The sequence below is a fragment of the Saimiri boliviensis genome, chromosome 16, assembly GCF_048565385.1.
Source record: "Saimiri boliviensis isolate mSaiBol1 chromosome 16, mSaiBol1.pri, whole genome shotgun sequence".
Classification (NCBI taxonomy): Eukaryota; Metazoa; Chordata; class Mammalia; order Primates; family Cebidae; genus Saimiri; species Saimiri boliviensis.
In genome coordinates, this window is record NC_133464.1 from 40,138,864 (window position 1) to 40,165,731 (window position 26,868).

At 35.9% G+C, this 26,868-nt stretch overlaps 1 long non-coding RNA gene across 2 annotated transcripts; it reads right to left on the bottom strand.

Annotated features, from left to right (window-relative positions):
* Nucleotides 1-1,151: 1,151 nt before the first annotated feature.
* On the bottom strand, nucleotides 1,152-26,770 carry LOC141581616 (uncharacterized). 2 transcript variants are annotated; one of them, XR_012514347.1, is made up of 3 exons: nucleotides 20,898-26,770; nucleotides 18,778-19,645; nucleotides 1,152-8,275 (listed from the first exon to the last, which is right to left on the bottom strand). It is a non-coding gene; the product is annotated as an uncharacterized LOC141581616 (long non-coding RNA). The 2 variants fall into 2 exon arrangements; XR_012514348.1 differs by having other exon boundaries at nucleotides 1,152-5,941; nucleotides 8,123-8,275; nucleotides 18,778-26,770.
* Between the last annotated feature and the right edge of the window lie 98 nt (nucleotides 26,771-26,868).

Consider the following 26,868-nt stretch of genomic DNA (forward strand, 5'->3'; position numbering starts at 1 on the left):
GACTTCTGTTGTCAAATTTGGATGCCTTTTATTTTTTTCTCTTGCCTGATTGCCCCAGTTATGATTCCCAGTACTATGTTGAATAGGAGTGGTGAAAGTTGTCATTCTTGTCTAGTTCCAGTTCTTAGAGGAAAGGCTTTATCTCATTCATTTTGATGTTTGCTGTGCGTCTGTCATATATGGCCTTTATTATATCGATATACGTTTCTTTCATGCCAAGTTTGTTGAGTGTTTTTATCATGAAGAGATGCTGATTTTATTAAATGCCTTTTCTGCATCTATTGAGATAATCATATGGATTCTGTTGATGTGATGTATTGTGTTCATTTATTTGCATATGTTGAACCATCCTTGTCTCCCTGGGATGAATACCACCTGATCATAGCATATTATCTTTTTGATGTGCTGTTGGATTCAGTTTGTTAGTACTTTGTTGAAGACTTTTCTGACTATGTTCTGATGAACATAGTTTTCTCTTTTTTTGTTGTTGTTGTTTCTGTCTTTGTCTGGTTTTATATCAGAGTAATGCTGGCTTCATAGAATGAGCAAGAAATAATTTTCTTCTCTTCTATTTGTCAGAATAGTTTGAGGGGAGTTGGTCTTAGTTCTTCTTTATAAGCTTGATAGAATTTGGAAGTGAAGCCATCAGGTCTTGTGCTTTTCTTTCTAGCAAACTTTATTATTGATTCAATAGCATTACTTGTTACTGATCTGTTCAGGTTCTCTATTTCTTCCTGATTCAATCTTTATAAGTTTTATGTATCTAGGAACCTATCCGCTTCCCATAGGTTATCCACATTGTTGGTGTATAGTTGTTCATCATAATCTCTGATGATCTTTTGTATTTCTGTAATGTCAGTTTTAACATAATGTTTTGAGATATATATATACATTGTAAAATGGCTGGATTGACCTAATTAACATATGCTTTATCTCAGATACTTTCCTTTTTTTGGTGACAGCACTTAAAATCTACTCTTTCTCAATTTTCAAATATGAAATATATTGTCATTAACTATAGTCATCATATTGTACAATAGATCTCTTGGGTTAATTTCTTCTAACTGAAATTTGCATCTTTTGACCAGCATCTTCCCAGCCCATCCACACCCCCATCCCCAGCCCATGGTAACTTCCATTTTATTCTATGCTTCTATGAGTTCAATTTTTTAGATTCAACGTACATTCATTCCACAGGTGAGATCATGTACTATTCATGTTTCTGTAACTTCATTAATTTAAAAACTATATTCATGCCTCCTTTATTTCAGGCCTTATGCTGGACCCTAAAAACACAAGTTTGTGTAGTACACAGCCATTTCATAGAGGATCTCATAATCAATTGGAAGTGCTAATGATGTTAACACATAAGTCAAATATACTATTTCATATGCTATAAGAGCGATTTTTGTTAAATATATCTTTAACAATTATGCCAAATGTAACAGTCAAAGTGTGTATCAATGGTTTTTTAAAATCTTATAAGAACATGTGATATATTTTCTTATTCATTGTCCCACATGAATTATATACACAGATTTGAAAGATTATGGCAAATTCAGTTTTCAGAAGCTCATCAGAAGTAGATGGAGGAGAAATGAGTCTTCCTAAGGAAAGAAGTAAGTACGCCAAGGTATGTTGAAACTGATATGAATAATCATTGTCCAGCCTATGAGGGACACAGGGGGCTCACAGAGGCCTGTAGCTCTTTGGGCTTGGCAGAAGTAGCTAACAACTCAGGGAAACTGGATCAGAGAGATGTGGAAATCAGGTAATCAGCAGCAGGAGAAATGGGAAAGGTGGTCATTTTTCCTGGAGGCATTTCTAATTTTTTCTGGTCTTCAATTCTATGTGTCTGCTCTCTTCTTTTTTAAATCTACATCTGCTTCTATTTCTCCCTTCTGCCATTCCTAATCCCCTATCAAATATCCACCGCATCTGAACTTGTAAGTTTACATTACTTTGAAAAAATACACTCCTATATTCCTTTGTTATTTTTGCTTATACATGATGGCCAGGTGCGATGGCTCACGCCTGTATTCCCAGAACTTTGGGAGGCCAAGGTAGGAGGATCACTTGAAGTCAGGAGTTCAAGACCAGCCTGGCCAACTCTGTCTCTACTAAAAATAGTAAAAATTAGCCAGATGTGATGGCGTGCCCCTGTAGTCCCAGGTACTTGGGAGACTGAGGCAGAAGAATTGATTGAGCCTGGGAGACAGAGGTTGCAGTGAGCTGACATTGTGCCACTGCACTCCAGAGTGGGTGACAAGGCGAGGCTCCATCTCAAAAAAAAATGCATGAACTGTATTATATATTCCTTTGTTCTTAAAAAAATGTCTTTTCTTTTTACTTAAGTATTTTTCTCTAAGGTAGTTTTTAGCTTAGCATTTTTTCACTCCTGCCATATCCATGAGTATTAAGTAATATTGAGTCAACTGTGCCATAACTTTCTTTTACAATATGAATATTTTAGTTCTTGAGATTTTTATTCCTGGAGTATACCATATTTCACAAAAGGAGATATTTTTAACTAGTATTTCAGGAAAGCTTTCAGCAGAACCCGATTATTCTCTGCTCACCCTTTCTTGTTCCTCTTAACCTGCAACAACTAAATCCTTGCCCTGAATGATTACTCAATAATTATTTTGTGGGAGGCTGAAAAGATTGCCTGGGGCCCCTCCGCCTTCAAGTCTGGCCCTGTCTCCAACCTGGGGTGTTGGGTGAGGGAAGGGTGAGCTGAATGTGTTCTTGGTGACTCACAGGGTTAGTTATCTTGAGGTAACAGATGTGTGAAACAGTATATAAAGGTAAGTGTTAGAAAGATATTCCTGAATCAATTAGAAGCGTATAAAATATATGCCATCTTTTGCGGTAGATCATGGAAGATAAAAAAATGTTCCAGCAGCATTAAAGAATGATTTATCTTTTAAAAGGATAGTTCACAGGCAAACATGTATCTAAACATAACCTTGTGCCCTGAACGGACCAAAGTTACTCCAATCATTATCAGCACTCTTCTCACTTTCCAACATTTTTATCCTTTATACACTCGGTTCCATGTGGTTTTCCATTTCTATGTCATACAAACTGAGATGCCTCTGGAATGAAATTACATAGTCTTCAAAAATAATATTATGTAGTGTTCAGAAAATGAAGATAGCAAAAATTACAGTTATTTATCCATGAATTGAAAAGGTGCTCAATTAGAACAAAATGGCAATTTCGGCTTCTAAAACTAGGGTACCTTGTAAATACAAGACTTATGTTAACAATTATGACAAGCAATCTAATTAAATAACATCATTGGAGTTAGGAAAATCAACCTAAATCTCATTACAAAGGTCTAAAAATATTTGGATCCACATTACTTGGTTGAGGGTATTTTCCAGCAGGCTATTTGGTGGTGAGCCCTTAGAAAACAGAATAGCAAGAAGGTAGATAGAAGAACCACAAGAAAAGTAAAGAAACTGCAGGAAAAAAAAAATCAGAGAAAAGACTAGATACATTTTAATAAGGCCAAAATATTAAGATGGTGGATAACAAGATAAAACTGTATAGGCAAAGATTGAGATGCTTTAAATAAAGCTGCATTTACCTGAGTAGCTTTAGGGTATCAGTAAAAAAATTAGCAGACCAACAAACAGAATTCACTTTTATCTTCTAGCTCTCCTAACTTTCTAAACATGAATAAGCATCTCTGGAAGCAAGTTTCATATTATCTATTTACAGGACTCTAACTTAACATTAGCTGATTGTAGACTCTATAATTAGCATTCATAAACCATTAGCATAACTAGTTCTGAATTGGTTTATAGAATTTGATATCTATGATACTGTCTATGCCTTTCTGGTACTATAAAATTTTGTCTAGGACATAATTATCTGACTCCCAAAAATTATATCTGATAATTACATGTACATGTAAATTTTTGTGTTGCATAATGGACTACAGTGAGCAATGCCATATTTGCAGTGGGCATTTACTCACAAGAAATAGTCACAACGTAAGTGAAAAATTATTATATAAAACTGGAAAATTGAAGAAAGCACCTAGAAAATGCATAAAACTAAGTGGTAATCAGAATGTCAGGACAGATGAAGAATAAAGCAAAAGCATCAACTCAGAAGCCCAAAAATGGTGGTGGTGGTGGTGGTTTTGTATAAATCAGTCTGTGTATAAAGTTTTCAGCATCATATGTACAAGAGGTATGAATACAGATATTTTCAATTTTCATGTGTAATAGCCCAGTTTAAAAAAAGTTGAATCAGCCAGAGAGTTAAACTTTTCTATGTGAAACACCACAAAGAAGTTGAACAATTACTGAAAGTAAAAACAGTGAGGTGGCATAATTATGAAAACTTAGAGAAGAGGCATGGCAAGTACAAATTGATTATAGACTTTAGTCTTGTTTGTTGTGACATTTCATGAACAAAGCTTTAGAAATGAATGTCAAGGAAATGTTCACATGCTATCCTAGTCCTGTGGTCCTATTTTTATTAGTTTCATTGGGGATTTTCATATATTCTTAAAGTTATTTCACAGCTCATTGACAATTTTAAGACACTTGTCTAGGAACTCAGCATGCTTAGAATGAATGTAAAGTAATGACAGAGTAATGCACAGAATGGGAATTTTGTTCACTAAGATCTCATCCTCACAACTGCCACAGCCTTACAGAATAGCCTGGGGGTAGTCACAACACAAATGTCTCTGTTTCCCCACCTGGGGAATGAAGATAATGACACATATCTATCTGGCAGAAGTGTTAGGAGAATTAATTAATGTTTAGAAGGGGCTTTAAAACCCTGGATGAAAGTTACTAGGTAAGTACAAAGTATTATTATGATCATTTTAATAGTTATGATTACTGAGATATTAAACGTGTGATATCTAGTACTCTGCAAATTGTAATCTGGATGGGCACTATGGGTTACAAATAATGAGTTAAAATAACTTTAATGTTTGGGCTTTTATTTTGTTTTTCTTTGTTTTTTGTTTTTTGTTTTTTTTTTGAGACAGGGTCTCACTATGTTCTCAAACTTCTGGGCTCAAGTGATCCTCCTGCCTCAGTCTCCCAAGTAGCTGGGACTAACTCTAAAAATGTTTATAGCAATGTGTGAGTGAGTAAGACACTTAACTCTTTCTGTATTTCTATTCCTTGACATTTCAATTTAGCTTTTTGAAACATTCTTAATAGTAAAGTTCTATTTAGTAGATAACTGGTAAAGATAAATGGTACTAAATAGGGCTGTTTCTCCTGAAATTTCTAGAAGACATTTAGTGCTGAAATCCACAGAGTGATAGAATGAGATACACATGGAAGAAGCAAAATCCTTGTCGCTTGGTGGGGACAATATTGAGAAAGATGGTTTAAAGGGCATAGTGTCCTGTCTCCCCAGTAAATTTTCTCTATTGTACCCAGATTTTAACGAAGACTGAATGGCATGGATGGAGAGAAAATAAACACACCTAATGGAATACTATGTTGGTAAGTTGCAGTTGTGAAATGGGGCTTTAAGAAAGCATTTCAGTGGAAGATTCTTAACTCCAGTAAGATGGCATGGACTAACCAAAACTAGTCAAAAATTTACTTTTATATTTTTCTAGATTTTGAAAAATCCAGAAGAATAAGGGGAACATAAAGAAATACAAAGAAACACATCAACATAAATATTTCAAATTAAGCATATTCTCAATGGTTGAATACAGTATTCTATTTTTAAATCTTTTGGGCCTCTTGAACCCTCTATTTATCAAAAGTGTTCCTTTCTCATGAACATATATTTTGTAAGAATTTATATGGAGGGATAAATAATTAGTATAGTTCTCTATGAAAAATGATTATAAATAAATATCGGACTTTACCTTTGTTTTACGTGAATCTGAGTGATGGGAAATAGAATATTGTTTATTCTCATCCATTTGTGTCTCATTTGTGTACTGCAAACCAAGAAACCAGGAAATTTTAGAAATAACAAAAGTAATAGTGAGTCCAAGTTAATTTACATATTTGAACTAGTAGGACATAATCACTTGCTGGTACTAAAGTTGAGAAGTTATATCTAAATGTAGAAAACTGAAATCATTTGCCACAGATGAGGTGCCCCATAATAAAAGAAATAAAATAGAAGATCTCAATGGTTGATTTAAATCAAAAACAAAAAGTGAGCTCAATTCCCATTGCATCGGGAGAATCAGTACTGTGAACTCTGGAAGGGAGGTTCATTGCAGGATGTCTTGAGAAAGTGATCAAGATTATGAATTTTCTTCACATTTGTGCCTTTAAACATAACCAGTTTACTGGATATGCTGACGAGGTTGGAACAGAAAACTGAGATCTGGTTTGCTTTAATGCAAGCAGATGGCTAGGCCATGGAAACTCTGAAGAGCTATACTTGGCTGCTTTTGTTACTGTTATTATTTGTTTTCCACATAAAAACCAACAATTGTATAAAAATGAAAACATTTCTAATTAGATGTATGCATCAAATTTTGTGTCAGTCAAGGATTTTTTTTTAGTGTGGTATAAATATCATAAAGTTTACTATTTCACCAAATTTCAGGGTACAATTTAGTGGCATTAAGCACATTTACAATATTATACAACCACTGCTACTATCTATCTCCAGAACTTTCACATCCTCCTAAATGGAAATAATGAACCCATTAAACATAACTCCCTGAACCTGCCTGCCTCCTGGTCCCCTGTAACCTCAGTTCCACTCTCTAACTACATGAATTGTCCTATTCTAGGTACCTCATAAAAGAATTGTCCTATTCTAGGTACCTCAGGATTTTTTTTTTTTTTACTAAAAGGACTGTCCTAATATTTCTGGCCATAGGGATAAACTCTGGGCCCAGCTTAGCTTCATTTTGTTTCTAGAAGTTCTTTATCTTCCATAAAATTACCTACAGACGCTTTCAGTATGGAATCAAAATAATTGTGCCCTAATGCAATATATTTATCTTAAAATAAACAAGAAAGCTTTAAGCTTCTAAGTGCAGTATTAGTGATATAACCAGAGTATATAAAAGAACCATACTAGACTCCTAATTGTGACGTCTTACTAGGGGAACTTCGCATAAACTGCTTTGGATCTGCTATTATGCTGCTCTTTTAATGCATATTTTTTGAAAAGTTTATAAGGAATTTTTAATCATTGCCCATTTTTGACCAAAGGAAAGAAACATAAAGCTTATTTTTAAAAGAATTTCCTATCACATGACCAACTTTTGCTAAGCATGGATACCCTTGCTCTAGTCTTATCTTTAGTCATGGTCAATTTTGTCTTATGAAGTATACACTCTGCTTGTTGGTGTTATTCCATTCTGCTTTGTTCTTTAATGTCACTGTGAGTTAGAACTTTTCTGTGTTATGAAGATCAAGAAAGCAAAGTCAAATGGCACAGACAACAAAATAAACCAGACTTTCTTAGCCCTAATAACTAGATGTCCAGAGACAGGGCAGGCTCCACGATTGCCGGATTTAGTGGTCATCATTTCTTTCGGTTTGTTCTGCTTTCTGGAATCTTTGCTTTATTTCAAGTCCCCTTTCCAGCATGACTACAGAATGTTTGCCAGAAGCAATCGAGACCACATTCCCTCTCTGCCAACTACAGAGAAAGTGAGAGCCTGTACTTCTGTCTCAGCATTCCAAATGGGAATGCGAGATTATTTTGGTACCGCTAAAGTCCACGCCCACCCCTGGACAAATGTCAATGAGCAGAGGACTGAAAGAATGTGCTAGAATGTGCTTACAAGCTGAAGGCAACTTAAGACCTATTGCTGGGAAAAGTCAGCTTTCTCCAAAGCACTTAGGCTATGATACTGAGGTAATCCTGGGAGGTAAGAAAGGAGACAGGACGCATGCTGACCCACTGCAGTATGAGTCATTATCACATCCTGTGAATAAAATGAGGAAAGATTTCAAAAGTATTAAAAAAATCATATTGATAAATACGTGTGGCCATTCTCAGGTGAAATATTTCACCTAGATATCTATTACTTTACTACATATAAAGCTTGATTATGCAACCTTTTAATTGCCTAATTTAGAAGTCTTAGAGCATAGTGATAATATTTGGATCAAGGATGGCATACAGAACATGAAAAATGACTCACATCTATTTTCTTGTTGTCATCTGATAGAAAAGTAAAATCCCCGGCCAGGCAGAGTGGCTCATCCCTCCAGCACTTTGGGAGCCAAGACACAGGAATCACCTATGGTCAGAAGTTCAAGACCAGCCTGGCCAGCAAGGCAAAATGCTGTCTCTACTAAAATACAAAAAAAAAAAAAAAAAAAAAAAAAAAAAAAGAAAGAAAGAAAGAAAGAAAGAAAGAAAGAAAAAGTAAAACGCCTGAAAGGGCAGAATTGGTATTTACAAAGAAATATCACGTCTACTTAAGTGGTGCGTTTAAGCTCCACTTCAGGCATAGAAACACTTTCTTCTAATAAAGTGGAATAAGGAAAAATGATATGCAAATCAAAGAAAGTGACTCTGGTAACTTGAAGTGGAAAGTCTTGAATAACTTTCTATTCTTATTCTTCTTCTTCCAGCAATCATAACACTCTGGTTATTTCTGCAATTAAAATAGAAAGAACATGCGTTTGAAAGTCAAGAGACATGCAAAAACTTGGATTCTAATTTCAAATTTGTGAGTATGCACCCTTGGAAAAGTCACTTAAGCTTCATAGAATCTCCTTTCCCTAGTTCAAGGAACTAGGACCTAAGACTTATTTCAAAATTCATTCATTTGTTTAAAATGTTAAAACTTCAGAAGTTACATGTCAATGTTTACCATAGCTTCTGTCTCTGACAGTAGGTAGAAAAGTACCCAGGTCAACCCTTTGATAACAACGAAAAATTTTGGTTAAAATAAATTTTTAAAGTCTCCTTAAACAGATCCACACTAGCCAGTGAGAATATAAGATGCTGTGAGACCATTAATTAAATGAAAAGGGATATTTTAGATAGACGCAGACTCCAAATAAATAAATAAATACTCAGATAAACTTTAGCTCCCAATTTGAGGACACTGCTGTCCTTTTCCTCTTTCTCTTTCCTTCCCATTTTGTGGAACAAGAGCAGGGCTGAGAAAAAGTGGTGGAGTTAAGAAAGTATCAGAGACTGATAGAACTGAGGATAGAGAATGTAGTGAGGCTTAGAAGGTGGGGAAAGGGCTGGGGTTGCTTAGACAGTCAACCAAAGGGCCCATGGCAAGATCATAGGCCAAGGAGACAGCAAAATGGCCAAGTTCAAACAGATAACCAGCAAGTTTCGGATATTGGTTACGTACAAGGAGATTAGACAAAGAATTACATATATTGAGGATAATGAAAGTCAAGTTTCTCACTGTCAGGAACACAGATATTGGGGAAACTAAGTACAATGAACATGACAATATTATCGGATTGGAAGTGAAAATATCATATAAATTCACAGAATAGATAGATAGATAATAGATGTAGATCGAAATAATGGATATAGAATAGATACAAACACGTGACATATACAAATGTTTTTTCTATTTACTTATCTAGAAATATGTACATACATCCATTTCTTTCCTACATTGTTTACTAAGAGGACCTAGAAGCTATGAAGTACATGTAACAATAAGCATACCTAATCCTGGTTTCTTAAGTCTTTTCTAGTGAAAAGTATTTTCACTAGATCATTTTTAAGTGATTTTCACTTTCTCTAATACATTTTTTGTAACTCTATTTTGTTGAATATATTTTTACATTCTACTAATGTGTTTGACTCTTGGTCCTGATATTGGTTCTGATAATCTTTCAAAAGAACCAGGTTCCTTGGAGATATGGCTGATTCCAAGACCATGGCATGAAAAGCACAAAAGGAACCTGGACTCTGAGCCAGAAACTAAGAAACTCCCTAAGAATGACCTGGGTATGCCAAAATGGCAGGAAAGGTAATACACTACTTTAAATAAACAAAGTATTGATTTCAATAGAAGAAAAAACTTCTTCTTACAATAGAATAACAACTTGTAAATGTAGAAAGAAAAGCAGAAACAGGTGAACACTATCTGATGGCCAACACAGTGGTGGATGATTCAGCTGAGTCATGAGTCAACATTAAAAGGCAAGGGAAGAAACTACAAAATATAAAGAGTGGCACCAATAAAACCACAAAATAAGATGATAGATGTAAATACAAAAATATTCATGATTTCAATACATGTAAATGGACTATGTGACCCATTTAAACCACAAAGACTATGCAACTGGGCTTTAAATAAAGGGAAGGCCGGATGCGGTAGTTCAGGCTTATAATTCCAGCACTTTGGGAGGACAAGGAGGGTTGATCGCTTGAGCCCAAGAGCCTGGGACCAGACCAGAAAACATGGTGAAATCCCATACTTTGTACAAAAAATACAAAGAAATTAGCTGGGCTTAATGATATGCCCTGTTGTCCCAGCTACTTGCAGGGACGGAGGTGGGAAGACCACCTGAGCCTGGAAAGTCAAGGCTGCAGTGAGCCATGATTGCTCCGCTGCATTCCAGTCGGCAACAGAGTGAGACCCTGTCTCTAAATTAATTAATTAATTAATTAAAACAAAATAGAGTTCCATGTTGCTTACAAAAGATATCCTAAAATGTAAGTACATTGAAAACATAAACATATAATAAAGTTATAACAAATTAATATTCAAATATAAAATGTCAACTGTGTTTATAAAGATATATAAGACAAAATCAACTAAAAAAATGTATTACGGAAAACAGTAACCCCTTAAAATGATAAAGAGTTCAATTCACCAGAAAGACATATGCATTATCCCCTTGTATTACCTCAAAACAGAGCTTCAAATTATTTAAAGCAAGAGTTGACAGAACTATGAAGGGCTAGACTAATCCACACACAGAGAGATTTTAGCATAGCTCTCTCGATAATGATAAATCATGTAGTCAAAAAAATCAGTTAGATTATGAAATCTTTGAACCACAAAATTAATAAGGTTAACTAAAAGAAGCACATAGAATACAGAAACCAATTACACTTGCAATTGTAGGATATGCTTTCTTTTTAAGCACACATAAAGAATGTAAGAATACTGATTATGGCTGTATTACACAAACAACTACTCCAAGGATTCCTCAGCTTCAGCCCTGTTGATGTTTTGATGTGGATAATTCTTTGTTATGGGGATTGTCCTGTGCACTGTAAGATGCTTAGCAGCATCCCTGCCCTGTACCCACTACATGACAGCAGCAACAAACACCCTTTTCCTTCCTCTACCCCTCCATCTCTGCGGTTAAACCCCTCAATTCCCAGAGTATTAAAGACTTAAACATATAAAGAAAAAGAAAGCAAAATTTAAAAAATTATCTGGAGAATGAGGTTATGTCCTTAGGATAGGGAAATTCATTATGCAAGCCCCAAACAGAGAAATCTATACAGGAAAAATTGGAATTTGACTATATTAAATAAAGAACTTTTGTTCATCAAAAACTATCATAAATAGGCCGGGCGCGGTGGCTCAAGCCTGTAATCCCAGCACTTTGGGAGGCCGAGGCGGGTGGATCACGAGGTCAAGAGATCGAGACCATCCTGGTCAACATGGTGAAACCCCGTCTCTACTAAAAATACAAAAAATTAGCTGGGCATGGTGGCACATGCCTGTAATCCCAGCTACTCAGGAGGCTGAGGCAGGAGAATTGCTTGAACCCAGGAGGCGGAGGTTGCGGTGAACCGAGATCGCGCCATTGCACTCCAGCCTGGGTAACAAGAGCGAAACTCCGTCTCAAAAAAAAAAAAAAAAAAAACTATCATAAATAATGTGAAAATACAGGCCACACACTGATGGAATATATTTTTAACATATTCAGAATACATAAATTCTGTACATCAAAAAGAAAACATAAATGGTAACTTAAATAATTTATCATGAACAAAAGAGCAGACACTTGACTGAAGAGGAAAATTCAAATAGCCAAACAGCATAGGAAAAAATATATACATCAATCTTCATAATAAGGTAATATAAATTAAAGCTTCAGTTGGCTTCCATTTCATATCCCCCTGGCTGCAAAGTTTCAAAAGTTTTATAATATCAGATGTTAGAAACAATATGGAAGAAATTTGAAATATTTGGAAACCACTTGACTCTATCTAAGAAGTCTGAAAATGTGCAAACCTCATTATCAAGTCCAGTCTTAGGTGTATACCCTGGTGCCTTAGTCTGCTCTGGCTGCCATAGCAAAATACCAGCAACTTAACAGAAATTGATTTCTCACAGTTCTGAAGGAAGGAAAGTCCAAGACCAAGGTGACTGCCAATTAGGTTTCTAATAAGAGCTCTCTTCCTGACTGCAGATGGTTGTCTCACTGTATTCTCACATGGCCTCCCTTGGTGCAGGCAAGACAGACAGACAGAAAGAGAGAGAGAGAGAGAGAGAGAGAGAGAGAGAGAGAGAAAGAAAGAGAGAATCTCTTCCTCTTGTTATAAATCTACCAATTGGATTGGATTAGGACCCTATCCTTATGATCACATTTAACTTTACCTCCTAAAAGCCCTATTTCTCAATACAGTCACACTGAAGCTTAATGTTTCAGAATAAGAATTTGGGGGAGGGGTCACAATTCAGTCCACAGCACCTAGAGAATGTGCGGCATATGTCCATCGGTTAACATATGCAAGATTCACAACCAACACAACTGCCTGGTGAAAACCTAGCCCCATTATCATGGCAATCTGCTAATGACCAGACAAATCATGACGCATTCACAGAAAACACAAACTAGCTGAGTTGACCCAAATGAGAAGCGTCATCCCTGACCTTCCACAAAAGAATCAGCTAAATCAAATGTGATTTTTTTAAGCCACTAAGTTCTGGATTGCATGTTCATGCAGAAAGCACTAACTGATATAGTAGCCTAGATATGTGAAATGTCTCTGAATTTACACATGCTTCAGATTTATCCAAATTGAATCCAATGAACAAATGCTTATTATCCAAATTGAATCCAATGAACAAAATGCATATATGCCTTTTTCTGTAATTATATAAGGCAAAATCCCCTACTCTCTAGCTGATGAGATTTTAAAAAATGAGATACAAACTCATTCAAAATGTAAATGACTAGATATGGAAATAAAACTTCAAGGCAATACTTTTAATAGATTTTATAAGACGTGGATTACTCATGGCTACACAGTGGATAAAATAAATGATAAGAAAGAACTGTTTAGACCCAGATTATCAGGAAAGTTCTTAAAAGAAGACGTAGAATATAATTATTTAAATCATTTATATTTTGATATTTTATTCATTGAAAATTTATCTGGCCATTCAGGAGGAGTTTAACTGTTTCTCAAAAAGCAAAGTTCAACTTGAGAATTGTCATATATTAAGCAATATGCTAAACCCTGTAAATAAAAAGATGATTGATACCTGTTACCTGTAATTAATGAAGACCAATACCATATATAATAACAAATAAAAAATAGAGGTAAGTATCCCATAGAAGTGGGATGGTTACGTCTTTCATTGGTTTGGAGATTCCTTTTTTATTTCTTGTTTAACTTTTAAGTTCAGAGGTACATGTACAATAGGGAAACTTGTATCATGGGGGTTTGTTGCACAGATTATTTCATCACCCAAGTATTAAGCCTAGTGCCCATTAGTTATTTTTCCTAATCCTCTCCCCACTCCCATCCTCCACCCTCCAATAGGCCCCACTGTGTGTCGTTCCCCACAATGTGTCCATGTATTTTCATCATTTAGTTCCACCTGATAAATGGGAACATGCAGTATATGTTCCTGTGTTAGTTTGCTAAGGAAAATGGCCTCCAGCTCCATCCATGTCCCTGCAAAGGACATAATCTCATTCTTTTTTATGGCTGCATAGTATTCCATGGTACATATGTATTACTTTCTTGGAAGGATGTCCTAAAGGGTAAAAAAAGTATTACATAAACAAATAAATATTGGAGGATGTGGTCAGAACCAAACCCCAGACACATGAAATAGCAAGTAGTATAGTCACCCTACTTGAAGTAGGTCATTTCTTATTCAACAAATACAGAACAATGTCTATATTTCAATCCCTGTACTAGAAAGAGAATGCAATAAAGAATAAAATAGAAGTGGTACAAAGGAACTCTTACCAGTAGGTGTAGTCACACAGTGGAAAAGCAAACAACCTAAGGTAAAATTAAAAGTTGTAAATAATGCTATGAAGAAAAAGACCAGAGTGCTGTTCAAAGTCTAATGAGGAGCAACTGGAGTATTTTCACTAGAAGAGTAGCATGATTTAATGTGACAAATTTAGCACTTTAGACTTTCTAAGATAAAAGTTATACTTGGAGCTGAACTGTGTTCCTTCAAGATTTATAAGTTGAATATCTAACCCCCAGTAACACCGAATGTGACTGTATTTGGAGATAGGACCTTTAAAGAGGTAAGTACGTTAAAACAACGTCCTTAGGGTGGGCCCTAATCCAACCTAACCGATGTCCTTATTAGAGACACTGGGGACATACAGAGAAGAAAGACCATGTGAAGACATAGCAGCAAAGTAGCCATCTGAAAACCAAGGAAAGAGGCCTCCAGAAGAAATCAAACCTGTTGACACCTTGAGATTGGAATTCTAGCCTCCAGAACTGTGAAAAACAAATTTCTGTTGCTTAAGGTACCTAGTGAGTAGTACTTTGTTACCGTAACCCTAGCAAACTAGTTATTGATTTCTTTTTGTCAGCTAGCTAGCTAGCTATCTAAAACAGGTCAACAAATGGCCACAGAGCAGAAATAATAATAACAAAATAAAAATTAGACCTGGAGAGTATCCAAATACAAAAACAGAAGAGATAAAGTCTTCTAGGTCAGGCTCAGTCCTAATTTGAACTTCATGCTGGAGGTGAAGGGGTACCATTGAAGCGTTTTAGTATATAGACTGCATGTCCTATATTCAAGATTTATATTGAAAAAGGTACCCTCACGTTCCACTATTAGTCTGGAAATAATGTGGATGGATGAAGGGAAAGACTGGAAAAGGGAGTCAGCTCAGATATCCTAGCAACAGTCCAATCAAGAAATGGTGAAAACCTAAACTTTCTCTTGCAACAGGAAGACTGCCAATAGAGAATACCAATCTCTTGTTTAAGGAATTGGGTTTAGTGTTTGAGAAAGTTTTGGAATTATCACTGAGAGGATGGGGCAATGAAGCTGATTAAGGACACATGAAAAAAGATGGTTGAGCGGCTCTCCATTCTTATATGTGATCATACATTCTTCCTGATTGTACTCTTTCCTGGAAAAGTCTCTTACTTCAGAAAAATTTCTCAGTCTCCCATGCTAGGAATCTCCCTCAAATTCAAGTTTCAATGCTATTAAATTACTCTGCCTCAATGGCCACACTGATTGAGCTGAGTGAGCATCTTCCCCAAGCTGAACCAATCCTAAGGCCTGAATAATGACTGATAACTAATATATTCAGAACTAGTCATTATTCTAAGCTCTGCATAGTAACTCATTTAATCATCCTAGCAATGCAATGAGGTAGGTACAATTATTACTTCCTTTTATTCAGATAAGAAAATTCAGGCACTGGGATGAAAACTTGTCCCAAGTCACATACAGACCAGGTTTTACATTCCAGGAATCCGGTTTCACATTCCACTTTTTTTTTTTTTTTTTTTTTTTTTTTTTTTGAGACAGAGTCTCACTCTGTCACCCAGGGTGGAGTGCAGTGGTACAATCTTGGCTCACTGCAACCTCCACCACCCAGGTTCAAGTGATTCTCCTGCCTCAACCTTCTGAGTAGCTGGATTCCAGGCATGCACTACCATGCCCGGCTGATTTTTGTATTTTTAGTAGAGAAAGGGTTTCACCAGGATGGTCAGGCTGGCCTCGAGCTCCTGATCTCGTGATCCCCCCACCCCCCGCCTCAACCTCCCAAAGTGTTGGGATTACAGGTGTGAGCCACCACGCCCAGCGGCATTCCACACATTCTTAACCACTACCTGATAATGCCCTTGATCAATTTCTTCAACCAGAAATATGCACCCATTCCAAGGTGACCCAACAGGAGTTCTTCCTTGGATTTGTGTCCTCGGGTGCTGGAATTAGAAGCAGTGTGCATGATTCCTTCTAGAAACCATGAATCCAGTTGTGTAGAACCTAAACTGATGAACTGAAGAAGACACCCTGACAAACATGTCTTCAGAAATTAGAGATGATGTGAGGAAACATTTGACTCTCTGATCAAAGTCATCTCTGAGACCAACTGGAGCCCTGACTTCTATTGATGTGATGACGTGAGCTTATTCAGCCCCTTTCAAGATAAACTAGCTTAAATTTTAAAGCTTGCAACTAAGAGTAGTAAGTAATTAAGGATACAATTCTGCATAACTGTGGGAGAGTCTTTAGCAATGCTCAGTCATAAATGGGATGGCAGATAGCTGTGTCACTGCTGGCTGGGAATTCACTAGGCAGTTGTGTTAGGAAGACAGGAGCACAAATAAACTGAACATGTGAAAAACCATCAGGTGAGAAAATAAGTGAGGTCAGAAGGGAGTGGTATCCCTGGGGAAAAGAAAGCAGGCTGTGGAGTAGGCTTGGGCAAGTAATGTAATCAGCCAAACTTTAGATGCCTCTTTTTCATACTGGGATAAGAAAAATTGCCTTTCTTATGTATTATGGGGATTCAATGAGATAATCCACATAAACTAGGGCAGTGCTCACACAGTGCTTGGTACATAGTAATCTAAAATGTTGTTGTTGTTGAGGTTAAGTGGCCAATGATATGGGAAAATGGATTGACAAAGAAGGGGATGTTTGAGCAGATAGTGAGGATAAATGAATTCGGATAGATAAGAGGATGCAAATAATCCCTCTTCTCTTATGCCTCCATGCCCACTTGTTCATCCCCTAACTTGTAATACGGGTGATTCTAGACTCTCCTACACACATTCCATAGAGGCTAACGTCATAGGTTAAATAATGTACATAGACGATTTCAGTGATAAAATCTAACTAATATGCAAAGTTAATAAAGACCAAAAAAAATCCAAAACACTGTTAATCATTTCCATTTAAAATTTTTCTTTGCAACCAAAATATTAATTATTAAAACATTAGTATAATTGTAATTGCGTCATCAGTGATGAAATCGCTCTCCTGCCTGTAACAAATGCGATTTCAGCTTGCACTTTTGCAAAGAGTGATGAAGAAACTTCCAGATGGAGAGGTTTAATTTGTGAGATTTTCCCTAGTCTATTCGCATTGGCTTTAACTTCCATTTTAAATTACAGAGAGAATTCCCAAAATTTCAAATAGCCCCAAGAGATCTGATGAAATAGCTAATCTCTTTCTATGAGCATGCTAACAAAAGCAATTTCGTACTGAGCTATATGCTACCCAGTGGGACTGATAATGAATCTGCATTATGGTAACCTTTATAGGAAGGGAAGTTAAGAAGACCTTTTGGGGAGGTGTATTTATTAGGTGGTGAACGTGTCTCTCTGCGTGTGGATTTTTCTGTTTAGATCCATTTTTCACTCAGCTATGCCAAGACCATCCGTGTTTCTGTTTTTGCCGCACCTCTGAATTTATAAAGCCTATCCTATTACATATCACAGTGTCAATAAATATTAAACACCAACATGCTGTACAGCTTGCTCACTGTTCCATTTCTTCCATTTTGAAAAAGCAACCGCATTTACATAGATCATTGTGGGATTTATACTAATTTCTCTCTAAGATTTATAGAGTTCAAGTTTCTGCTCACACAGAGTTCTGTGATTATTTATTTATTTATTTACAAATTGGAGGTGGGGGGCAGAACTTGCCTTTTGTCACCCAAAAATAAAAAAGCGGCATTTACTGGGAGTCTCCTACAGAGGGCACCTTCACCTTATTGGAAACTCAATGAAAGAGAAACTCAGTGGTTACCAGAGGAATAACTAAATCTTAAAGGCAGAAGCACATGCTTGCTTTGCTAACCAGTTTTCTTCTCTGTGTTATCTTTGTTACCTTATCTTTAATGAAAAAGAGCTGGCACCCTTTGTATAATCATGCATAGATTCAGGCCAGTAACACTACCTTATTATTATGTTCAGCTTGCTTGTGGGTGAGCTGGAGACAGCTGTTCATATTGCCTAAGAGGCAACAGATCAATGAAAGGAAGGGAAGGACAAGTTTTGAGCTGCCTTTTTGCAGCAATGTCCTTTATACAGCAGAGGATATTTTTAAAGCATTGTATTGGAAAACAAAGGCTGATAATAAAGTAAAATGTTTACATAACAAACCTTTGCTGTGTTGTTATGATTAGCAAGTGTTTTTAGACTAAAATTACTTAAGTGAAAACAAAAAGTGTATATTTTTTGGAAACCAAAAATGTCATGCATTATAGACTATAAATCTAAGAAAATAATTGCTATTTAGAAAATGCTGAAAATAGGCATGTGTGAGTATGTGTGTGTACAAGTATGTGTGTGTGCGAGTGTGTGTGTGTGTGCGCAGCATAGAAAGCAATTCCTTGAAACTGTTTCTTCGTAGCTAAATTAGTAAAAGATTTTTTGTGATTATATTTTTAAAATAAGAGATTATATTCTAAAAATATAAGTACATATTCATGGAAATAATTCTTTAAAAAATTTTTCATTATAAATTAAGCACCATATACATTTAGAGGACTTGACATATAAGATTCATCTGATGTTGATTTTTGAATGTCTTATGTTTTATAATAGCTAATAATATTAACATATATAATCTCAAGATTTATAAACAACATTTTATGTATTTACCTTTGACAATTCCTAATTAGGGGGCTTCTTGTGGAAATTCAACAAGTAGTAGTCAGATTTACTAGAAGAACATTTTGACTTTTTGCCTAAGAAAACTCATCAAGATACTGATGATGATTATTCCTGAAAGTTAAGGTTAAAAGAAACATACAAGACATAAGTTTGTCTCTTTACATTTGCATATAAAATACTATTTTTTAGTTGCTGAATTTGCCATCTAATACCTATATATTTACAATGAATCTCATCAATTATAGATTATTAATTATTTATTCTCTTTTCATATTGTGTGCTTAGAACAAATTCAACTACCAATTGCTATTATAGGCATAAAACATTTGGGAACATTTCTCCTTTCTTTTAAGTTTAGCTTCAAACACACCACAAATAAGTATAAGTACAGTTTAGCTACTGAAATTAGTTTGACCTTACATCTTTTTTAATGCTTTAATAAGTCAAGGCCTAAAGCTTCCTATTAGGACCAAATGTTCAGATTATTGGAAATTTAGTTCTTATTTAGTAATCACCACTATTAATTTGTCAACCAAGTCACTTGAATAACAATGTAACAAAGAACAGCCTGGTAAGCATGTATTTAAATTTATGCTAATGCTGTTATCAATGTGTTTCAAAAATCAGTTAAATTAGTTTCTGTGGGAAAAAGACCCATTTTCTTGTTGAGCTGAATTGGTTGCCTTGTCTGAGAAAATGCCTAGAAATGCTCTATCCACCTGCCCATGCATTCCCCGCTCATTGTTGACATTTCCTGGTGTTTAGTGGTTTCTCCCACTTTGTTGCATTCCAGAGCTCAAGGCACTTCTTTGAAGATGGAAGGCCATTCAAGTCTTCCTTACTTTGCAGCTTCACTCTAAAGAGAGAGTAAATGAAAAAGCCACGCAGTTCAGACTATTTAAATGTGGCAGCAGGAGGGCATGCGATTGCTCTGTTAAGAAGGGCTGTGAGTGATCCCTGAATCATCTGGGAAACAAGTAGAAAGTGACCTTTCTTGAAATAAGGATGAAAAAAAGATCAGAGAAAGAGCCTGGATAGTCCCATATGGAAAGCAGACTGAGGTTGGTAAGAGACAATAAAAATTATAGAATCAACTGCTGGCTCGATGTTTGATTTTTGCAGCGCACTCCAACAGGTGACTTTTACTGGTGGACGCTGCCATTTTCTAACCAAAGGAAACCAGGTCACGAAAGTCAAAGAACCACAAGGCTTTTTGCAACTTGACATTCTAACATCACATACAAGTGAAGTATTTCTCAAGATCTCAAAAGTCTTGTCCCTGAAATAACAGTAGTTTCACAAGTTTCGTGTTTGTTTCCTTCGTCCCCCTTACGTTGCACTATAGCACATAAGAGCTTTCATCTAAGTAGCCACTGAGAACACATCAGTAGCTCTATTATTTGAGCAAACTGAGATCTGTTATACAGGAATAGAAACAGAGAATCATGAGTTTAGATCCAATGGTGCTCTCTCTTATTTTTTCATTTCCTTTACATATGAAATGAAATTAAAATATTTCCCCCCTTTTACCTCAGAAAGTTTCCTTTGAGGGTAGCTGGGAGAGCAAATCAATGAGGCCTTGATTTTAAACCAATACCTGACTTAAGCCTTAACTAGCTGTGAGTACAAAAGGACATTCTTCTATATTGCTAATTGTCAATTTTCTTTTTTGCAAGATCAGGAGTGATAAACAGGGAGGAATCTGTTGGGCTCACAGTGAGAGGCTGCCTGCATTTCTAATCTGACAGTGTTTCTGAGATTGCCTCAGATCTTGAAGGGAAAGACAGGAGAACAATTTGTGATGTCTGGCATGGTCACTGGGGAAATGGTAGCATGAGATCTGCAACTTAGGATGAGATGATCTTCCAGGCTCCACTAACGCAAAATTTCAACAATGTTATGGTAATAAGACTCAACAGAAATAATGTACAGTAAAGGTTGGTAAGGATGAATGCCTTTTCTCCTTTGCCTCCTCAGCAACCAGCATGTGGTTGGTGCACAAAAATAAGTATGCTCCATATAACAGAGACTGCTACGTACACTAAAGTGATGGTGATGTTACAGTAAAAAAACTTTACAAAGTGTTGCACATATTCATGCTTACTCACATTTGGTAGGTAGAATTTCACACGCTAATCTTTTCATCATCCTTTGTTGCAGCACTTCAAGATGCACTCTCACTTATGTTTTCGGTCTTGAGGAAGACTCTAATGGCTCCTCTGATGACTGAAAAAAGAAAATTCTTTTCTAAATGGGTCCCAAATACAAGCCATAGTTACAGGCCTAAGATTCCTTTCTCCAGCTATTTGAGACCCGGCTGATTAGCATCTCTCAATTTTTGCCCTAAGAAGTGTCCTAAATTCATTGTGTGTTAAGACAGAATTGAATGAGCATATCTAAAATTTGCTACTTACAAATATCTTGGTCTGAATCAAACAATATATCATTTGGAGAAGAAGCAGTTTACATAATTTGGGGGCAAAGGAAATCGATGGCATAACATACAAGCAGTTTTTAATTACCCAGCTGACATTTATTGGGCACCCCACAAGCACTAAGCATTATACTGGATATCCAAAGGAATAGAAATGACTTGAGACCACCTGAAGAGAAACATATCAACAAGTGTAAACACATAAGATAATTGTCTCTCCCATCAGAATGCAGAGTGAAAATTATTACAACACACAGGAATAAAACAGCAAAGATTCCTGGATGTGCAGCATCTTGAGCCAATCAGTGAATTATAAATTCTGACTTAGTCAGAAATAGTCATTTTATTTAGTTTCTTCTCCAAATATGAAAGAATATGTTATGAGGATATGCTGGATGTGTGAATGAACTGAACTCTGGTTCAAAAACTAAAATGATTTTAAAGCTTATAGGAAAAGCATGTGCCTGAGATGACAGTATTAAAATCTCTCCCCAAAAAAGTATACTCAGATCTTGTACTTGGATTATGCTAAGCAAGAATAAAGAGGTTTGAAAAGAATTCTTAGGAAGTACTTTCTTACATAACACCCTGCCAGTATCCCAGTCTTCTCCTGAAAACTGAGGAGTCAGGGTTGATCTGGGAAAATAAAGCAAAATACTAACAATTTAGAACCTGGCACAAACATTAGTAGTCGAGGGTTACTTTACTATTTACTGATTATTTTTAAAATAATTAATTTTTAAGATTAAAATGGGCCAGGTACATTCTCAGAACCATTGTGTCTTTTTCCATTTCATTGTTTTAAAAGTGTATCTTTTTATCAAGATTTAACCTTTGCTGAAGCATAGGGCTAAGACACAATCACAATAAAACACCTCCCCCTTAAAACCAGTACTTTAGAGCCCTGTTAAATCAAAAGAAAAATTCTTTCTCTCCTCCCCAGTCCCACAGCCCTCAGGATTTTAAATGGTAATGATCAGTTCATTTGAGAAAATGGCATTTTAGTGCTTCCCTTCACAAGCTCTTAAGGCGCATAAGGTGTCCCTTTCCCAGTGATGTGCACCTCCTTTTGTTTTCTAGCATTACTGGAACTGACCTGGCATGGATCACTGGGTGAGCAGGCAATCTTAAACACTTCTCATATAAATTACTGGTTCCTTTCCAAGTGCAATTGCTCACAGGGTAATATACCATTTTACAACTCTGATAGCGAAGTCTCTTCGTTCTACTGAGTTCCACACTCCCCACTAATCCCACCACCAGGAAATGTACAGACAAAAAGACTGATGGAGATATGAATCTCAGAAATATAAACTCTGGTTCAACTTCCAGTACACGCATAGTGGGTAATTTAGGATCCTTCAATTCTTCTCTTCTTGAATTCCTGTCAACTATGCTTTTCTTGTTTTAAAAGCCACCAATAAAAATAAAAATATCAAAATAACACACTCCACATATGTAGAAACTAGAAAACGTGGAAAGTGGGCACTAATAAATATGGACAGCTATTAAAATATATATATTTTTAAATTTTCCAGAAAACAAAATGATGCTCACATTTTATGATGCATGTTTATTACATAGAGATGACACACTGTGCTTCCATGCAAATGCGACTCACATTAAATAAGCACTCCTAGATCCACTAGATACTAACGATGGCCACATTTTCCAAACCAATGTCTTTTTTCCCATGAACTCTAATGACAAGGTGTGTTTTTACTGACAGTTGACTTGGATCAGAGCATGCAGTATTGTATTTCAGGTTGTGGCTCTGTAAAACCCTGTAACTTTCTTTGAAGTTAAACAGTGTCAATCTGTTTCCATGTCTGAATAACTCTTAGAAGAGCCTGCCTGACCCAAGTCAACTCCTTGAAACATACTATTTCCCCATAATTGATGTTCCAAATGAATGTCCTTTCATAATAAAATGTGCTGGAAAACAAAACAGCTTTGCATCCTGCACAAGTTGCATCATAATTAAATTTTATTTTATCCCATCGAGGCATGCTAAATGTTGAGCAAAATATAATTTTAAGTAATTTGTTTGTATTCTTATCTGTAGGAGTTGGAAATTAACAGCGTTGCTAGTTTGCGTTTACTGTTAAGCCTGGAGAGCAGAGAGATTGCTTTGCAAACATTACAGTTATTATGTCTGCAGTTGGTACTCTTTGTATAAATTATTGATCAGCCAGCTTATTTTTCTTTCTGCTTAATGGATATTATAGCATAGCCGTTTACAACGCTATAGTTAAGGTTGTGTCAGCACTTCCATTATAATAAACCCTCTGTTACAGGGGTTTATAACTTGTTGTAAAAATTTGCTCTGGGCTGAAACTTGACATACAAGATCTCAGGCTAGAAGGTGGCAATTGTTCTTCTTTCAACTTTTTAAAAAATCTCTTTGTTCTGAAAGGCAATAAATAAATAAACACTTTATTCTTTTCTAACAATCCATGAAATTTCTGACTACAAATAAAACAGTTTTTATAGGCTATTTGTTGGACAATGATCTCTTCTTTTAAGCACAGAAAAAGAAAGAAAGGACCAAGATAATAAGTTAAAACAACAAAACATATAGAAAATCAACAGAAACTTCTAAAATCAAGTAAATTACATTTCTCCTAACGATGAGAAAATACACAATAATATATGCTTCAATATTAAACATGTGCCTGTTTATAGGCATATATATATATATATATACATAATCTGTTATGTTTTTATGCTATAACAGATTATATGTCCTCTCCCCACTCTTAACTATGTCTCCTGAGTAATTCATATACCTTAATACTGTTGTTCTTTAGAGGAAGTTGATGGTTGGGTTATTTAAAGAGAAAAAAGATGACAATTAGAAAAGGTCATATATTAAAATGTACAGTTACAGGTACAATATTTATTACAAAACTAGGGATTTAAATATCTGTCTGACTTTTTGACCTTATTTCAATCGAGTGTGCCATTCCTCTCACAGTGATGATTTAAGAGAAGAAGGGAATTAATCTCAATTTTTGTTACTCTTGTTGCTGCTTCCTTTTACAATCTGACTCTACAATTATCTCAATGTGTTTATTTTTTTTAATCGAATATTAGGCTGGGCAGCCTTTAATATCAACTTACGGATGAAATTAAGGACACTTAACTGAGAGTAAGGAGTGATAGGAAAGTATAACTACATTATCAGGGAAAGTTGACCATGGATCATAGAAATGATGCAGTTTGAAGTGAGGGAAACAATTCCAGGATGAATTTTTTTATGTGTGTAACTATTCTTCTTGCCACTACCCTCTCCCTTCAATTTGAATTTAAGTTTAGAAATTTCTCAGGATGTACCCCATGACCAGTGAAGTATTTTTTGCCACCTGTCATCTTCATTCTGAACCAGGAGAAGAGGGGATGAAGATGGGTTAGGGAGGGACTAACTGGTGCCAAACTGCACCATTTGTCTATGGGAACCATGCAAAGGTGAATGTGAATAGATGATTACTATGCATTCAGCAAGCATATATACACAGTCCATGCATTTCCATGCTGCAAAGCAGAGCAGAGCTATTTATAGCCATTTTAACCACTTCTTTATTAAGAATAAAAGTTGGCAATATAAAGTTTGAGTGCGTCAAGTTATGATCTGTTCAACTTCAGCTCCCCACCTTTTGCCCTTTGAGTAATTCACCACCAAGCAATCTGCAGTCTGTGCTTGATTAGAGAATGCATCCTTAAGTCTTATTTGTTGTTCTTGAGGAGAGGGAGGGCAGAGGAAAAGTGAGGGAGAGTATGGAAGTGAGACCCACCAAAAGTCAGAAGTTGGAAGGAAAAGTGGGGAGACAGAGACCGAAAGTGTAAAAGAAAGGAAGTCTTTGCTTAAGGTAGTTGAGGTTTATCTGCTGAGCTGATTGAGGAGGCTGTGCGTCTGAGTTAAAAAGGCTTGAGAGAGTTACTTGGCATAATTTCCCCATCTTCAATGATTTACTACTGAAGTGCAAGCATCAGTTTTGGATTCTCTCCTGAGAAACGTTTAACAAAGTCCGTGAACTACTGGTACCCTGATATCTTTCTAGATTTGCCAAACTTTGATAGCTCTTTAATAAACGTATGCTTGAAGTTGATCTTTTTTCTTTTTCTCCTAAGGATACAAGGTCCGTTAGTAAATATGTAGATGTAAAAATGATCTTCCTCTTTACTTCTCCATTGTGATATATCTTGGAATTGTTGAGAAATGCACTCTATTGTTAAAGCTATTTGTGCCGGGTGTGCTAATGCACTCTTTGATTGAGTGAATTAGCAGTCATAACAATCTGGCAGTCTGACCATAGAAGTGTGCTCAAATTGATTTGTGTTATGGCTGGACTGGAAAATCTAGTGTTAGTTGTTTTTTGCCCTGGGGCATTGTTTGTACCAAACTCCACTTTTCATTTAATTTTCCAATACATTTTGAAAGATTGAAATGCTTGTGATCAACATTTGATCTACTTACATTATTTAAAAAAAAAATCTGAAAGTAATTTCAGATTCCAAAAAACCTTGCTTTCAATTAGAGTAAACATAATTAGAGTGACGTCGTGCTCAGAATGGTAAATCTCCCTTTGAATCTATTAAGCATTTTATCTCCTTGTCCTGTCACTGAAAGGGATTCAGTCTATATCTGGAATATACATCTGTATGTTTTTGTGCATGTTTCTAAGAGAACTTGGAAAAAAAATTAAAATAATAAAATTGCAATGAATCTTCTCTTCTTGTCATTTCTGCATATGCCCAAATTGTGTCCGTTTCACTTGGTGATGCTATAAAGAGGATACTCAAAGCTTTTAGGAAAATTTGAGATATTCGAGAAATACATTCAGATATATATTGCTTTTCAGTTAGTCCATCATTTTAGTTTTTATATGCTATGAAATATGCAATTCTTCTTTTCAAATAATGATATCAATTATTATATTGAAACTCTAAAGGTTTAAAGACATGACTTATGCTGGCTTTGTCAATATTTGTATCTGTCTTACAATCTTCTGCTTTGCAGTCATTTACCAGAATTATAATGCAGCATGAATAAACCTAAAAAATGACTATTGATTACAGAGAAAGCTTTGTGAAATCATTTAGTCAGTTTCCCCACTTGAGAAATCAGTGACTAAAATAGGTCAATAGTTAAGAATTGAATGGATGTAATACAGTGCTATGCTTCCCTGGGTTATAAAAAGGGTCAAAAATAAATCCCCATAGAATTCATGTTTTCATACTCATAAAATAAAATGATACTTACCAAATCCCAACTCTAAGTTCATCTTTCTACAGATTTATTCTTCTTTTTAAACCACAGGTTTTGAAAGTATGTTTTTGTGTGTCCCTGTTTCATTTCCCTGTTACTGCTCCTTTTAACCAAATAGGATGCCCTCATCATCGGGCTAACGTGCCTGTTGTCATCCAGGTATTCAGCGGGACTTTAGCTGCAACAGCTACTTTGTATTTTCTTACTGAGTCTTGCAATCTTACAGCTCTTCTCAAAACTGCATTTCATACTGTACTGAACTCTGCATCCTGTGCCGATTTTTGTTAAGTAATAGATGGTGAGACCTGAGACCACTTTCTCTGTTAGTTCCCATTTGTAGGGACATCGTTATGGGGGGTGGGGGCGGGGAGGAAGG